The 16,520-nt window shown below is 48.2% G+C and overlaps 1 protein-coding gene across 2 annotated transcripts in view; it reads left to right on the top strand.

Annotated features, from left to right (window-relative positions):
- The first annotated feature begins 7 nt into the window (after positions 1 to 7).
- Positions 8 to 16,520, top strand: part of PXYLP1 (2-phosphoxylose phosphatase 1) — a 72,132-nt gene continuing 55,619 nt past the window's right edge. The window contains exon 1 of one of the 2 annotated variants that reach the window (XM_043595260.1): positions 8 to 129. The gene's annotated coding sequence lies outside the window, so the exon portion shown is untranslated. Of the gene's footprint in view, positions 130 to 571; positions 694 to 16,520 lie in introns of those variants that run through there. The other variant, XM_043595261.1, reaches the window with a different exon arrangement.

Here is a 16,520-nt window from a genome sequence, read left to right as displayed (position 1 = left end):
TGCTGTGCTGCCCCGAGGTCGGTGCACGCAGCCCTCGTCTCCCCCCGCAAAGGGCTGAGCAGGCGGCGAGCGCCGAACTGGGCGCGCAGCGGTGGAGCCGGGGCCGGAGCCGGGCCAGGACCATGGACGGTGAGTGGGAATGGTCCGGGGCCCGGCTGGTTGTCTTTTGGGCTGAGCGGCGCGGAGGCTCGAAGCGGACAGGAGCCCCAGGGTTGAGAGCCCGAGGGGATCCTCGGGACGCGCCCAGGCCGGGACGACGGGACTGAGTCTCTGGTGGGAGAGAGGGGCTGGGACGGGCTTCAGAGCACCGGGTCTGAACCCCCCGACTGAGCTTCCTCCTCCATTCCCGCTCCTTCCCCAAACCCCAGCCCCCAACTCGCTGTTTCTCCCCCAGGCCACCCCGGCCTCCGCCCCGTCGCCCCTGTCTCCAAGCCTTAGCACCCTCTAACCCTCTAACTCTGCCAAGGATTCCGGCGCCCTTTCCCGAGCCCTCGCCCCCACCTCCCTCAAACCCGCTGCCTCGGGCTTCTCCACCTCCAGCCCCGCGCCCCTCCGGCCCCGCCTTCCTCCACCGCGTCCCCGCCCCTCCAACCAGCTCCCGCCCGGCGCCCGCGCTCCTGCGCTTAATTCCAGCCCCAGCTGGACCTCCCAGGATCCCGGTTCCCGCGGCGCTTCGAACCTGCTGGTCTCCAGGTGAGAAGGCGGCGGCAACTTCTCCGCGGCCTTTCTCGGGGGTGAGGCTGGCACCCCCGCAGCCGCCTGCGCCCGGCGCCTGCGGGAGTCCCGGGGCCCCGCCGAGGGACGGCTCCGCGCGCGGGCTGGCGTGCCTGGGTGCTAAGGTTGGGGCTGCGTGCTCCAGATCCCACGGCCTTGCTTTCGCTCGTCTGGAGCGATCTAATAAAGAAGCCGGCTTTGTCACACACCAGAAATGGAATGGGCTTAGAGCAGGTTGCTTTCTTTGTGGCAGCAGCGGTCTTTCAAGTTGTACCTGTGGATGGGTCAAGGATTAGCGGTGCAGGAGGACGTGGAGCCATATTTTCCCGCTTCGCTGGGCGTTCAGAGGCTGCAAAGGGGTCCCCCCGGGGAGCGAGGCTCTCACCGCCTGAGTGGCCAGTGCCTTCGTGGGAAGGCAAGGATGCTTTGTAGGCTTTCAAAAAGTAAAATCAGGAGAGGTGTGAAATTAGATCGGTGCAAATGCGGAATCGTGGGGTGGATGGCCAAGGGGGCCTCAAGAGGGCTTCATAACTTGGGGACATTTGTTGCCTATGATGCGGAGGGCCCCCGGTGAACCCGAGTATAGAGCAGACCATGCCCAGCCTAGGCTTACAAACGTGACGTGACTGCAAACGGAGCTTGGCAACAGTTCCTTCTCCTTGGAGGTGTTGGTGCTCAGCCTGGACATCTGTGGGAAGAGAGTTCAAAGCAGATGGTTTGAAAAGCCTCGTGTTCCCTAGAGAGGGGTGGAGATGCACTGGTTACAGGCTGAAAAGCCAGTGCCTGAATCTGCCCGCATCCCTTCTCCTGGCTTTCCTTAAGTCTTGTTTTAAATTAATTGTGTATTTCAGAGAAAGGACATATAGGGGATACTTCTCTTTCAGGAATTAACTCCTGGCCAGTCCACCCTCACTAATGCTTGGGAGGCTGCTGTGGGGCACCAGGGACAGGATGGGTCACTGGGTCTCTGAAGCCTAAGGCTCTGAGCATTTGTGAAACTTGCAGTATCCATAAGTTGTTGTTGTTGTTGTTGTTGTTGTTGTTTTTCTATTGATTGGCCTGAATAGTAATTAGCTCAATATTCTTTCAGCATTGAAGAGTGAATTAATGAGTAATTAGCCCAAGGTCACACTGGGGCTCGGTAGGCTCCCTCTAAGTGCCCACAAACTGCTGAGGGCACCTTCTTAGTCCTCATCATGCTGTTCATTGGTGAGTTGTTGACTGTCAGATGCCCCACTAGCCAGGAATACCTTCAGCGGGGAACCATCTCTGTCAGCACGCAGCCTGGCACCCTCTAAGTGATAGGTACTCAGTGTTTTCTCTGGTAAACAAAATGGATCCCCCTCTTGAATCTAGCCTGAGTCCATAACTCTTGTTTTTCCATTGTGCTGCACTGTTTTCAAAATATTGTCCTTAAATTCATCAATTTTTTAAAAAATGCATCCTGTCACTGGAGACAGACTCCTTTTTGTATTTATTTGGGAGCAGAGCACTCGGTTTATGGGTCAGGCTCTGATAGCTGGGTCTCTAACCTCAGTGGGGACTCCAGAATTTCCGTGAAGGAAATGAGCTGTCCTCAGCCTAGAATTGGGGTGGGGGGTGATGGGCACTCTGGGGAGCTAAGGCTGTTTGCTGAGGGGTGAGGCCCTCGCAGCTTAACCTGTAGGGCCCTGAGTTGTGACTGAAGCTCCCCCTGCCGCATCTCTCATCCATGTCTATAATGGGAAGGAGCACTCAGGGAGACCAAGCAGTGCTTGAAGAGCCCTGCCGGCCGCTTCAGATTGCACCATCTTTAGCCCAGTGGGTACTGTTCACCCCAACTTTCCCGTGGAGAGCTGGGAGCAGTGCTTCTTAGAGGTTTCTGGCCATGTGGTTTGTGGCTCTGTTGGGGCTGGTGGTTTAGGATGGGGTTTCTGTTTGTTGGAGGTGGCTGTTACCCACTGACAGGTCAGCAAAGTCCAGCTCTTCTTCCTCTGTCAAAGGCCGGCCCTGAAGAATACGACCAGAGGCGGAGGGGGTGGGAATGCCCCGTGCCACCTTTTTTCAGGAATCCCGCAAGGCTGCCATTCAGAATGTTACTTGGATGTGGGAACCGGCACTGCCCACAGGTTAAGGGTTGTCATGGGCTTATCTTTCTTCCCCAGACTGTCTCAGTCTCCAAGTCTGGCTCCTACCCAGAATTCCTGCCGCTGAAGATGAAAAATCTGTTTTCTAGAGGAGGTTTAATTAATGCCTGCAGTTTGTGAGTGAGACAGGGAGGGAGGGAGAGAGAGGGCGGCGGTGCCTACTCTCAAGGTGGGTAAGGAGAAGGATGGGAGAATATCCAGGGTCCTGGAAAAATAGCAGGGGTAGACTTCAGCCCCAGGGCATTGACTTGGGACAGGGCTTTTGGTTGGTGGATAAGGATATATGCCCACATTCTGGGATAGGGGTTACCAGTAGGAACAGAGTCACTGAGATAGGAAAAATAGCTCACAGTAGCCTGAAATACGATTTGTTGGGCTCACTGTTCACCTTTCCAGAAAGCCTTGAAGGACAGCTGAGAGCTGGACTTAGCACAGTGAGAGTGCAGAGCTATTTTAAGTTTTTGAATGAGGGTTGCGCTGGGCCCCTTTGGAAATGGCTTGAGTGACGTTAAGCTGGGGTTGGCCCTGGGGAGTCACCTCACACCTGCGATGCTGAGGGAGAGAGCCCAAGAGAGTGGCAAAGGAGAAGCAGCTGGCAGAGTCCGTGTGCTGCACTTAGGGGTGAAGAAGAGGCAACAGCTGCTTTCTGGTAGGATGGTGGGCCTTTTGACAGAAGCAGCCTTCCAGGGACCTTTTTTTAAATGTTTTTATTTTATTTTTGAGAGAGCATGTGCGTGTGCAGGGAAGGGCGGGGGGTGGCTGGGAACAGAGGATCCCAAGCAAGCTCTGCACTGACAGCTTTGGCACTGACTGCAGTGAGCCCAGTGTGGGGCTCAAACTCATGAACTTCAAGATCATGACCTGAGCCAAAGATGGCCCCTCAACTGACTGAGCCACCCCCAGGGCACCCTTCTTGAACCTGCTGGGCAGCCTGGCAGATGGAACAGGGCCTGCTGAAGCTGCCCCCCAACACCAACCTGCAGATCCTGGAAGGCAGCCATGCACGAGGAGGCACCTGTGAACGGTGAATGAATTGTGGAGTCTGCTCTGAGTTCCAAAGGCAGGAGGGTCAGGATTATTTAACTGGACCACAGACTCCAGCCTGCTAGCCTCCACCCCCAGAAGGCTGCTGTGAAGGTTCTTGGGCCTTGGTTAGGGAAACCCCGGGCTTCTGGAAGGTTACAGTTCAATCAGTAATGAAGAGAGGAGCAGTCCCAGGAGCATGGATGTAGATAAGTGATTGAAAAGGCATTGAAAAACTTGGAGGGGCCTTGAGGAGTAGTTCCTGCAGCCAGGGGTAGCCTTCAGTGTGTGCTCTGGGCTGGGTCATCCATGCCCCTGCCCTCCCTTCCTTTGTCCCTCCCTCCTCCTCTCCTTGCCCAGTCTCATCCTTCTGTACTGCAAACCTCCGGGAGCTGCCTCTGTGCTGTTGTTACCCTGGGGTAGAAGAGAATTGGGGTGACTCAAACATCTAGTAGTAGCAACTAGGAACTTTAAAATTCTGTTTATGTTTGCCCACTTGCCTCCCCAACTTATACATTGATGTTTCTCTATTATGGGGCATCCTTTTGTCATGTGCTTACCACTCTGGGCCTCTGTGTGTAACCGACTTCCTCAGAGAGAGCTGTAATCAATAGCATGGAAACCAGAGCTTTAAAAAACAAACTAAGATGAAAATTATTGCACCTGGTTTTGACACCCCCTTCCCCTCCTCTCTGCTTGTTTGTGGTTAGAGTCATAATTTACACCAAATTTACAAATAGTTTGAATACTATTTGTCCTACCACTCAATTAGAAGGAGACCGGTGTCTTTCCCACTAACAAAACCATAGCTTACTTTCCTAGAACTACATCATTCTTGGATCCCGTACCAAACTTTAGGCCTTCAGAGATACAGCCATATCATCTTGAGCTTTTAAACTATAAAATAAACTATAACATAAAATGAAGCTCTTGCTTGCTAATTTTGTCATCTAATATGGGAGAATCTGAAGTTAGAATAAAACATGTTACTGCCTTGTTAACTCTTTATGCTTCTAAAATGAAAGAAGCAGTTGGATTAAGGTGGAAGAACGTTATTATGGTAGAAATGTCTGGAAACTCAAAAATAATAAAGGAGGGACACAGTCTTACAGAAATAAACTGTTAAATTTTAAACATTGTTACTAAAATGTGCAGAGGTATAAATAGGAATTTCTATAGAAGTATAAGCAAGTATAGAATTTTAATGAGTATAGATAAGTATAGAAACTTTAGTCAGTCATTTTGTTGAAATATTTAAATATTTAATATTATGATCATACATTATTATGCTTATGCAGTACCTTACCATATAAAAAATTTTTTTAATGTTTATTCATTTTTGAAAGGGAGACAGAACACAAGCGGGGGTGGGGCACAGAATCTGAAGCAGGCTCCACCCTCTGAGCTGTCAGCACAGAGCCCGATGTGGGGCTCGAACTCCCGAACCTCAAGATCATGACCTGAGCCGAAGTCAGATGCTCAACTGACTGAGCCACCCAGGTGCCCCAGTACCTTACCATATAAATAGGCAACTGAGCCTGTGATCTTAAGTCCTTCCAGCAAGTCTGGGATCTTAGAGATGAGGAAACGGGACAACAGGGTGTTTCAAAAGGCTTCTCCTAGAATGTAGAACTCTTGAGAAGAGAAATATTATGTAAACTTAGGTATTCCTGCTACAGTTGCTTGATGACCAAATGTGACTACATAGTTATTTGAAAATTACAGGTAGTCTCCTGCTTAGGGGTAAAAGTGGGTATTGGCTTTCTTTAAAATGTTCTGCAGGTCAAACAGACACAACCAGCATGTGATCAGCACCACCAGAAACCTCCTGGAAGGATTTCTCAGGGTTTGTGGACGTAAGAGGTTCTCTGCTGATGACTTCCCAGTACTAGAGTACCTGAAGACCTGTGTATTCAGCATAGTACAGTAGTGAAGAGTATAGACTCTGAAGCCATTCTGGCTTGGAATTCTGGATCTGTCATTACTAGTCTTGTACACTTGGACAAGTTACTTAACTACTCTGTGCCTCAGTTTCTTCATTTGTAAAATTGAGATGATGATAAAAATTGAGATGCTATTATTGTGAGGCTAAAATGAGTTCGTACATGACGAGGACTTGGAACGGTGCCTAGCACATGATATGCTTTAAAAATGTTAGCTGTTGGGGCACTTGGGTGGCTCAGTCGGTTAAGCGTTAAACTTAGGCTCAGGTCATGATCTTCTGGTTTGTGAGTTTGAGCCTCGCATTAGGCTCTGTGGTGTCAGGGCAAAGCCCGCTTGGGATCATCTGTCTTCTCCCCCCCACCCCTTCCGAAAAAAGAGAAATAAACATTTAAAAATAAATACATTTTTTAAAAGTAAAAAAATGGTAGCTGTTATTACCATTCACTCATTCCTTAAAAATATGTTTTTGGTGCCAACCAACCTCACCAAGTTGATGGATATAGGAGAATGGACAAGACACACATAGCCTGTCCCAGTAGAACAGAGGACTTGATGCTTAAGTTCACAGTGAAGGACCTGAATGGTAGTGCAGACATTTCCCAGACGCTCACCTGCCTTTTTGCCACCTATTATGATCATGAGGGCCTAGGGCAGGCCTATGAAGGGTTGACCATGGCAGGGGGTGGAGCTTATTATCTTGATCGGGTACACTCAGGTGTGATGTTGCCTTGCCTGCTGTTTAAGATATGCCCTCGATTCACAAGCACATGCTGGTTGTTAATGTTTTAACTATCACTCTTGGCCTCAGGTTGTTAGTGGGAAGTGTGATAAGAGACTGTAAACTCAGTATTTACTCACCTGCTTTGCCGGCACTGCTCTTGGTCCTGGTGGACAGCATACTGCCCTGACCACTGGTTCAGACTGGTGTTTCAGCAGCCCTAAAGGCCCCCCCCCAGTACTGTGAGAGACCCAATTCTGAGTGAGCAATAGCACGGCTGCTTAAGGGTGGCTGGGGGATTTGCACTGAGGCAGAAGGCCAGACCATCATGCTTCCTGTATCTGCCATAGTCAGAACCTTCTGGACATGAAGATCTCTGGGGGACTGTATTGATAGGCTTGGATTTAATAACTGGTTCTGGAGAATGGAAGTCCTCACTTGCTCTGTGTGTCCTACAAAGAAACTCCCACGTGGAAGCCTGCCCAGCTAGCTAGCGCCTGCCATCACGGCCTGGCGCAGGCCTCTAGCCATGGACTGCAGACTGGAGAGCCCATGATCGCTTCCTCAGGAACTTGAGCGCCTCTGCCTTGTGTGAATGTGATTGCTACAGCCTTGGCTTCACACTGGAGCACTTCGTGTTAATGTGTCGCCTGTCAGACTGGAAACCTAATAGCTCTCTTAGTGAGGAGCCTGCTTTTATTTGTTTTTGAACTACTGGAATTTGAAGTCAGGGAGATTTTGTCATTTTTTTTTTTAAATACTTGCCCCATGCTTGGAAAATAAAGAAATGACAAAAAATGTCTTTCACTTTTAAAAGCCATTTATTTGTATGCAGGCAGAACTGAGTTAAGCAGAGGGGAACCTGTCTTTAGTTTCCATGTGGTTCCCCGGGTGCTCTAACTTTTCTGGTCTTGGTTGCCTCACGATTTCCCAGATGGGGTGATCTTTTGTCACCAGTTTGTCTATCTCCATCACAGTTCCTAATGGAAACCTAGACCTGAAAACCAGAGCTTGGATATTTATGGTTGAAGGTCATCGCACTGACAGTTGATTTTTTTTCTTGTTGTTGGCTCCATCTTCAAGTTGAAAAATAACTGTTGTCTTTGAGAAAGGCATATTTCAGGAGATGCTAATGTCAGGCAGGAAGTTGCAGGTACGTCTGCCTCGTTCTTGGTTCATCTAATTTCCATGTTAGTAGCATATGATTTTTTATTGGTGCATCTTGCTCTAATGACTGCTGATTATCTTGGAACAGCTGCATTAATTGATGGTGTTTAACAACTCAACGTACAGTAAGTAATTGCAGTTGGCTTGGCTGAACAGAACAGGTTCTTTTTTACTGGCTTTTTAGCTCAAGGAGTGTTTTCTCTGTGTGCTGAATGCCAGAAAGGGAGTTGGGGACGCTTTGCCCCAGTGCCTACCCACCACTCAATGCTCACACTCCCCTGGGACACTGCGTGCCGATTGTCTTTGCACGGGCCTGTCTCCTCAGCTTGACGGGGAGCTCCTGGAGGCCGGGGCTCACATCCAGCACATCTCTCTGATTCTTCAGCCCTGAGCACAAGGACTCGCATGGAATATGCCTCAGTAAAGGTTGGGTGAATGAATGATTGGCTGGTTGCAAATCAATCAGGTTTGCTTTTAGCTGCAAGTAACAGAAAGTCCTACTTTAGTGGTTTAAGCATATAGTGGTTTCTTTCTTTCATGTAACAAGATGTCCAAATGTAGGTGGTTGCTAGCATCAGTTTCAACAGCTGATGTCTGTCTGGACTGACATTTCTGTTATTTTCTTGGCCTGTCCTTCATGATGGTGAGATGACTGCGGCAGGAAGGAGGCGCCAGCCACACTGGTACCTTTGATCAGGAAAGCAGACGTTTTCCCCAGAACACTGAGCAGACTTCCCCTGACATTTCACGTGTCACATGACCAGTCCCAGTTTAAAGGGCCATGTGACTATTTAGCAGGGCACACTGTTGCCAAGAATAGTTGGGTGGGCTCACTGCTAAACAAATAACCCAAATATGCTTAAAGACTCAAATATGGTAGACATTTACTTTTTGCTGACAACAAAATCCAAAATGGCTGTTCCTAATTAGTGGGGAGTTCTCTTCCAACAGGTGATTAAGGGACCCAGGCTCTTAATTCTGCCATGCTTGTTTACATCAATCAGAAGAGGAGGGAGCCTGGAGGATGGTGTGTGGGAGAATTTTATGGGCCAAGCTTGGAGGTGGTGAATTAATTCCAGTGATATTCCATTGGCAGGGGCTCAGACACATGGCCACACCTCCTGGAAGAGAGGCTGGGGAATGTGGTCCAGTGCCTAGGAAGAAGAGGAGTTGGGTTTTATGATTAGCTGGCAGTCTCTGCCACACGGTCCCTCCCACCCCCGCCCAAATCAGAATTCTCTTAGCAAGGAAGAAGGCATGAATATTGACGGACAACTAGGGGTGTCTGTCCTAGAAGGAAATAGTGTGCTAAGAAGGCTACCTCCCAAAATAGTCTTCATTTCCAGATCATCTGTCTTAAATCCCTGCTTCTGTTCCTACCTTTCGGAAGTGGACCAGAACAATAGAAGGTCCTCATTATCCCTGTTTCTTGACCCCAGGCCTGTTCTTAACAGCTTTAAGGGAATGAGTCATAATTGATCCCCCTCGGCAGTTGAAGATTACCCCCACTGGAAATGGGATTCAGCACCCCTAGGCCAGAGGAGCTCTGAGCCTTTGAGACCTTCTTGCCAGTGAGCCTTTCAAGTGCCCCCACTCACCTAGCCTTCCAAAGTTTCTCTTCCTCTTCAGCCCCCAGCCTAGCCCACCCACATCCGGAAGGGAGCAAGGGATGCAGCACAGAGTGACCCCTGCTTCCCACTCAAATGATTTGAGAAATCTTTTCCCAGCCACTTCCTGCTAGTTTTTCTCTGTAAACATTAATAAATGACCCACTTACCTACTGAGTTAAAGTGTTTTGTTCCTGTTCCGTTTGTGGTGGGTTTCTGTGACACGTGTTTCTCCATCCACAGTATCTTTCTTGGTGCCCTTCTTTACTCCCTCCCTTCCTTTCTTCCCACACACACCTACTGAGCCACCTGCTGCTTCCTCAGCTCTGTGTTCGCCCAGCCCTGCAAGCAGTAGTGGGGAAGCTGACCTGAGCCTGTGTGTTGACGCATATGATGGGAGGGCTGTGGTCGCCCAATACTGGGGGGCCTCACCTAGCATTGGGGTCAGGGAAAGCTTCTAGGAGGAGCTGCCTTTTGTGCCGCATTTAAGGATGAGTAGGAGTTAACCAGGTCAAGAAGGCACTTGGGCCAAGCGAGTGGGCACAGACACTGAATTACGAGAAGGGGCATGTGCTGGTTGGGGGAGAACGGTAAGTCCAGTGCGCCAGAGTTCGGGTCCCGCACTGTGGTCATTTGCTTGTTTAACAGAGAGCGGTAAACGAGGCAGATAAGCTCGCAGCCCCAAGGGAGCTCAGGGTCTGGGCTGGAAGAGGGAATGAGGCTGTAGGGGAGGGTGGGCGGGAATCCGAGGTGGGCTTGGCTGCTGTCCCAGCCGCTGCCCTGAAGGGTTTGCTGTTGCAGGCTGAGCAGGATGTAGGCCCACTGATTGTGCTGTTCGCCTCTCCTGCCCCGTCCCTCTGTTTCCGATTCATTTCTGGTCCTTTGCCCGGGCATTACTCAGGCCATGAAAATAGAGGCTGGCACCAGAACACCAGCGTGTAGTCGGTGAGGAAAGTCGAAACTGTCATTACATATCAAGGTATATACGCCAGCTGGATTTTTGACGGAGTGCTTTCTCGGAGCCCCAAGGATGAGGTCCTCAAGTTGGTTTACGATTTTTTTCCCTCTCCTTTCAACTCCTGCCAATGCTTCTGGCTACTTGGCTCAGAATATGGCCTAGCCGTGTCTGTTACCCACCCTGTGAACACACTGAAATCTAAGTGAGGTTTGCCCTTGTTGTGGGCTGGCCTGTTGGGAGAGGCCGGGTCACCTCTACGGGCCCATTGGGTACTGCTCCACGGTCCATGAGGGTGTCCCTCCAGGCGAGGACTATGTGAGCACCTCCTGAGAAAGGAACTGTTGTCACCAGCAGGCAGGTCTGCTCAATTCCCCCGAGGAAATGGGGGCTGTGCCAGGGTTCAGCCGGGCTGTCAGCTGCCTTCATTGTGACGAATGGCCCCAGGGTGGTTTCCTTCTTTCTCTCTACCCAGCCCTGTTCGTTATGGTGGAATTGACGGTGCTAGGGAGTGGGGTGCAGAGAGGAACTTTTGTGCTAGTTTAAGCCCAGGGCTGAATGTATGGCATTGTGTTTCCAGGTAGGGAAATCTCAGTCCTTAGAAGGAAACCACCAGCCCCATGGTGTCTACTGGGTGCCTTCTTGGTGCTAAAGGCTGTAGGGAATATATATATAGTAATAAAATGAGAAAAGGAGGATCGTTACTACCTGTGATGTGATTTATAATAAGAAATATATGTTCGTTCATCCTTGTTTCTGGCGCAGACCCCCTAAACTGTGCTGGGACCCAAGAAGGTGTCTTTTGTTATGTTAATGAAGTAATGGTTTTTGAAAGCCCCCAGGTAACTAAGGATGGGGACTGGTTGCCAGGAGAACCAGCCTGTGATTAGAAGGTTGGAACTTTCAGTCCCATCCCCAGACCTCCAGGGAGGGGAGAGGGGTCGGAGGTCAAATCAGTTGTCAATGGCCAACGATTTAATCAGTCATGCCTATGTAATGAAGCCTCCATAAAAACACAAAAGGATGGGTTTGAAGAGTTTCCAGGGCGAGCACTTGGGGGTGCGGGAGACTGGCACCTTGGGAGAGAGCATGAAAACTAGGTGACCTTTCCCACATGCATATTTTTCCCTGTGCACCTCTTCCAACAGACTATTCCTGAATTCTGTCCTTTTATAGTAAACCAGTGATCTAGTAAGTAAAATGTGTCTCTGGGTTCTGTGAGCCACTCTAGCAAATTAATTGAACCAAAGAGGGAGACAGACCTCCAGTCAGAAGCACAAGGGACAACCTGGGTTTGCCATCAGCCTCTGAAGTGGTGAGGGGTGGGGGGAAGCTGAGCCCTTAACCTGTGGACTCTGACGCTATCTCCAGGTAGGTAGGGTCAGAATTGAGTTGAGTTGTAGGACACCCAGCTAGGGTCAGAGAACTGCTTGGTGATGTGCGGGGAAAACCCGTACATACACTAGACTTAGGTACGGAATCCTTAGTACCCTAAGTGCAGTCCCTTCCACAACCCCAGAAAGTGGGTGATTTTATATTCCGCTAGAATGTAAGCTCTGTGAGGGAAGGGATTTTGGACTACTTTGGTCACTGCTGATCCCCAGCTTCTATAACTGTGCTTGGCGTATTGCAGAGACTCAGTAAATATTTGTTGAATGAATAATCGAATCACCATTTACAGGTGAGGAAACCAGCTCAGAGAGGTTAAGTAACTTGCCTGAGGTACTGCAGCTGGTAAGCGGTGGAGTAAAAGGCCCGGCTCTCAGTCCCAGGGAGGCACCATGAGCTGTGACTTGGGGTCCCAGCCCCATTGCCCTTGGAATGTGGGCTCCTTCCAGGATAGCCCTGGAGGAAGGCCTGCAGCCTGTCTGGCTGATACTCTGCCCAAATGCAGCACAAGCTTGGCAGAAGCTAGCATTTGTATGGTGACGAGCCGCAAGCCCCCAAATGTCAAAGCCGGCAAGGTTGTCTGCATTCTTGGCTGCCAGTGCCTTGCTGTAAACTCAAGGGTGAGATGTATACACAGGAGTGTATCTGTGAGCTTCTGAGTGATGTTTCTATGTTGCCGCCTTCATCCTGTCAGGCGTGTGTTCAGGAACCTTCTGTGGCTCCCTCCTCCTACAGCAGCCTAGTCGGGCCCCACTCATTCTCCACCCTGTTCACTGATGAGTGACTGCATAAAACCTGACTGTCATCAGTCAACAGTGTAGGGAGGGGTGGATTCTGCCTCTGCATGTGTACCACTGGATACATTATTTATCCTCCTTGAAATGCCTGCTCACATCAGGCATGCCCACTAACATCCTACCTGCCCTGTAGCTTTAGCAGTTTCTGTCTCTTCCTTAAAGCCCCATTTGACCATTTAGCACATGTCCCCTTCCCTAACCCCTGTAGCCTCAGTCTGTTTATATAGTGCATTTCCTAATGGAGTTCCTGGAGCCCTGGTTTCTTTGGGTATGATGCGGCTTCTGCTGAATGGGGCGCCAGACCCCTCCCAGTAAACTATGATTTTATCTTTCTTACACATCAGGTTTCATGTTGCATTAGTTTTGAAAGGAGGTACTCTTTCAAAACCACTGGTCTCTCAATAGCTTAGGTACCTGCCTTGTGACTTCTTGCTTAACTAACATTGTTTAAAAAATAATTTAAATAGGGGCGCCTGGGTGGCTCAGTTGGTTGGGCATCTAGCTTCGGTTCAGGTCATAATCTCACATCTCACAAGTTCAAGCCCCGCATTGGCCTGTGTGCTGACAGCTCAGAGCCTGGAGCCTGTTTCGGATTCTGTTTCTCCCTCCCTCTCTGCCCTGCCCCCACTCTAACTCTCTGTTTCTCTCTTTCTCTCTCTCCCTCCCTCTGAGAAATAAATAAACATTTAAAAAATTGTTAATTTAAATAAATTATACAGCTTTTTTTTCCTGATTTTAAAAGTCATAAATGTTTAAGAAAATTTGGAAAATGCAAGACTATAAATGAGAAAAGAAGTCTTCCAGGATGCTACCACCTGCTTCAAGAGTTGTAAACCAGGGGCGCCTGGGTGGCGCAGTCGGTTAAGCGTCCGACTTCAGCCAGGTCACGATCTCGCAGTCCGGGAGTTCGAGCCCCGCGTCGGGCTCTGGGCTGATGGCTCAGAGCCTGGAGCCTGTTTCCGATTCTGTGTCTCCCTCTCTCTCTGGCCCTCCCCCGTTCATGCTCTGTCTCTCTCTGTCCCAAAAATAAATAAACGTTGAAAAAAAAAATTTAAAAAAAAAAAAAAAAAAAAGAGTTGTAAACCAGTCTTTCCCCCTTGCAGTTTGTTTCAAAGCAGAGTAAAATTACTGTAGTCCCAGCCATAACCACTCCTAACATTAAGGGTCTATTTTCTCTTTCCAGGGTTTCTTTAAGAATTATCACTTTTATTGATTTAAAAAAATAGCACTAAAGAGTATAACAGTAAAAAGTCTCACAGCCCTGTTTCAGATGACTCAGTCCAGTTTTGTAATGTATCTTCTTTATAACATAATTGAGCTCAAACTGTATATGCTGTATCATAGCTTGCTCTTTTGACTTAACATAACATTTTCTGTCATTACTAACCGTTTGTTATTTGTACCATAACACACTGTAAAAACAAAGCATTAAATATGTGAGTAAATATTGAAAAGTCCACAGTAGAGATAACCACTATTAACTTGGGGACTGTCTCCTTCCAGACCTTATTCTGTAAGTTTACATGTTTTCTTAAAATTTCCTGGTATATGTTGAGTTGTGCAAATGTTTGTTTTACCTTCAGAGACACCTATACAATAGATAAGCACTGTATCTATTATGCTGCTGAAATAGAGAACAAAGGCAAAAGAAGAAAATTAAATTTCTTTACAGTTTAGAGCCCATTGACAAGTCCTTGACACGGGCAGAGTGACCTTCCTGTAGGAGCTCAACCCCCTCGATGATGACACTTTGCTAAGGGCAAAAGGCAACCTTAGCTTAACAGTGGCCTCACCTCCAGGATCCTGTAAGTCTACGTTAACATATAAAAATTTCCTTGGAAACTTCCTTTATCTCTGCTCCCCAAGATACAAGTTAGCAGTCATCCTCCAAGCACATGGCCCACTGATATGCATCTAAAGGGTCTCATGACTAGGGTTTTACTAGATAGTAGTAAAGGACCTTTTCCTAACAGCTAGCCTCTCAAGGTCCTGGAAACCTTGCTTCCAAAATTCCTTAGACTTATGCTATCCCTAGCCCTCTCTTAATCCCAGTGCAGCTCTTCTTACCCATAGGCCCTATCCCCATGCTTTACTAAAACCTCCTGTTTGCACCGAAGAGGATTCAAGAATTCTTTCTTAACCATTCACTCCGAACCCCACCATTTCCACATCACTGCCACTTGCACACTCTCTCTCATTCATTTTTCACTTGGCAGAATCTGGAGGTTTGTCCACATCCACACCTAAGCCCACCTCTTTCTCCTTTCCCCTCCCTTCCCTTCTTTTTTTAAAAGATTTTATTTTTAAGTAATCTCTGTACCCAACGTGGTGCTCAAATTCACAACCCCAAGATCAAGAGTCACATGCTCTACCAACTGAGCCTGTCAGGTGCCCCCCTCTTTCTTTTTAAAGGCTAAATCCTGTTCCATTATATGAACAAACTGTAATTTTCCAACCATTTCCCTCTGGGGTACATTTCAGTTTTCAAATTTTTATATTTATTCTTATTGCTGCTTTATACACATGAATAAGCATTTTTGGGGATTAGATACCCAGAATACAAATTCCTGGGGCAAAAGGTATGTGTGTTTACTGTTTTAATGAGACCACAGTTCTTCTTCACAAATACTGTTCCACTTAACCCTCTTACCAACAGTGTGTGAAAGAATGTATCCCTCCCCCCCCCCCATATTGGGACTAACATCCACTAGAGACGGATGATCTTTTTATTTTTTTGCCAATCTGAAGGGTGAGACATACGATGTCATTTTTAAATTTGTATTTCTTTCCATCCAGCTTTTCCAAGCATATACATACACACATTAAAAAAAAAATGGGTCGTGCAGGGCATGGCTCTGTATCCTTTTTTAGTTTTTCACATTAAGTCACATTAAAATGTTCACATTTTCTGGGTCATTGCATGGTCTTCAAAAGCTCACTTGTTCAGGGGTGCTATTTCACTGAACGGTGCAGATGACCTGGAATGTTCTTTATCTTAGTTTATTTAAGTCCTTAATCTCCAACAGCCTGGGGAATGACATGTAATAGAAAAGAAGGGAAAGCAGAAGGAGCACCTTCTGTGGGGGATTGTGGGATCTGCCCAGGAAATGAAGCAAATTAAAATCTGAATTAGATGTTTGCTCAGGGGCTCATCCCTTAGGTATTTGGCAGGGAGGTGCCTAAAGTAAATATCACCATGAGCTCTTGTTTTATAGGGACATTGAATACTATCTGTTAAATATTAAGAAGCTTCACCTGTTTCGTGTGCTCCATTAAAAGTGCACACCTTTGTTTGTTGTTGTTGTTGTTGTTGTTGTTGTTGTTGTTGTTGTTTTGGATAAGGAGATTATGATGCTCCCAGAGCATCTCACATCGGCGGAAACATCCGGGAGGCAGGGTGTTGTGAGGGACATCGTGTTGAACTGTCAAGTCTGAAGAGTTGGCTTCAGATTCCGGCTCTTCCCCCGACAGCTGTGTGTAAACCTGAAGAAGACACTCAGACCTGTTCCCAGGGGTCTGTGTGGTGTGAATGACCAGGGTGTGAGTGGCTTTGGACAGCCTGATGGAGGGTAGCCTAGTAGTTAGAGGCCAATTCTAGCTCAGTATTATTGAGAACAATAAAAATGAGCACCATCTAATAGCAGGATGGTATCATAAAAAATAAACATTTGGTCTTTGCCCCCCAGTTCAGGGCACACAGCTCCTGGAACATGGAATCTCCAGAGTGCTAAGAGTATCTTCTAGGTGCTAATGACTGCTGGTCGGGGGGTCAGGAGAGGGGGTTAGATAAGCTTCTGGATGGGAGCTGGTTGCCTGAAAGGCCAAAGCACCATTAGAGGTTTGGACTTTAAGCCCCACCAATGGCCTATGATTTAGTCCGTCATAGATGAAAGGAGACCTCTATAAAAACCTCTCAACAGCGGGGATTTAGAGAGCTTCCGGGTTGGCAGCACATCCGTGTGCTAGGAGGGCAGCATGCCTGGAGAGAGCATGGAAGCCCTGTGCCCTGGCCCCACACCTTGCCCTGTGCATTCCTTCCATTTGGCTGTTCCTGAGTTGTATCCTTTATATAATAAATCT

Source organism: Prionailurus bengalensis, chromosome C2 (assembly GCF_016509475.1).
Source record: "Prionailurus bengalensis isolate Pbe53 chromosome C2, Fcat_Pben_1.1_paternal_pri, whole genome shotgun sequence".
NCBI classification, from domain to species: domain Eukaryota; kingdom Metazoa; phylum Chordata; class Mammalia; order Carnivora; family Felidae; genus Prionailurus; species Prionailurus bengalensis.
This window is presented reverse-complemented; position numbering and strand designations above follow the sequence as displayed.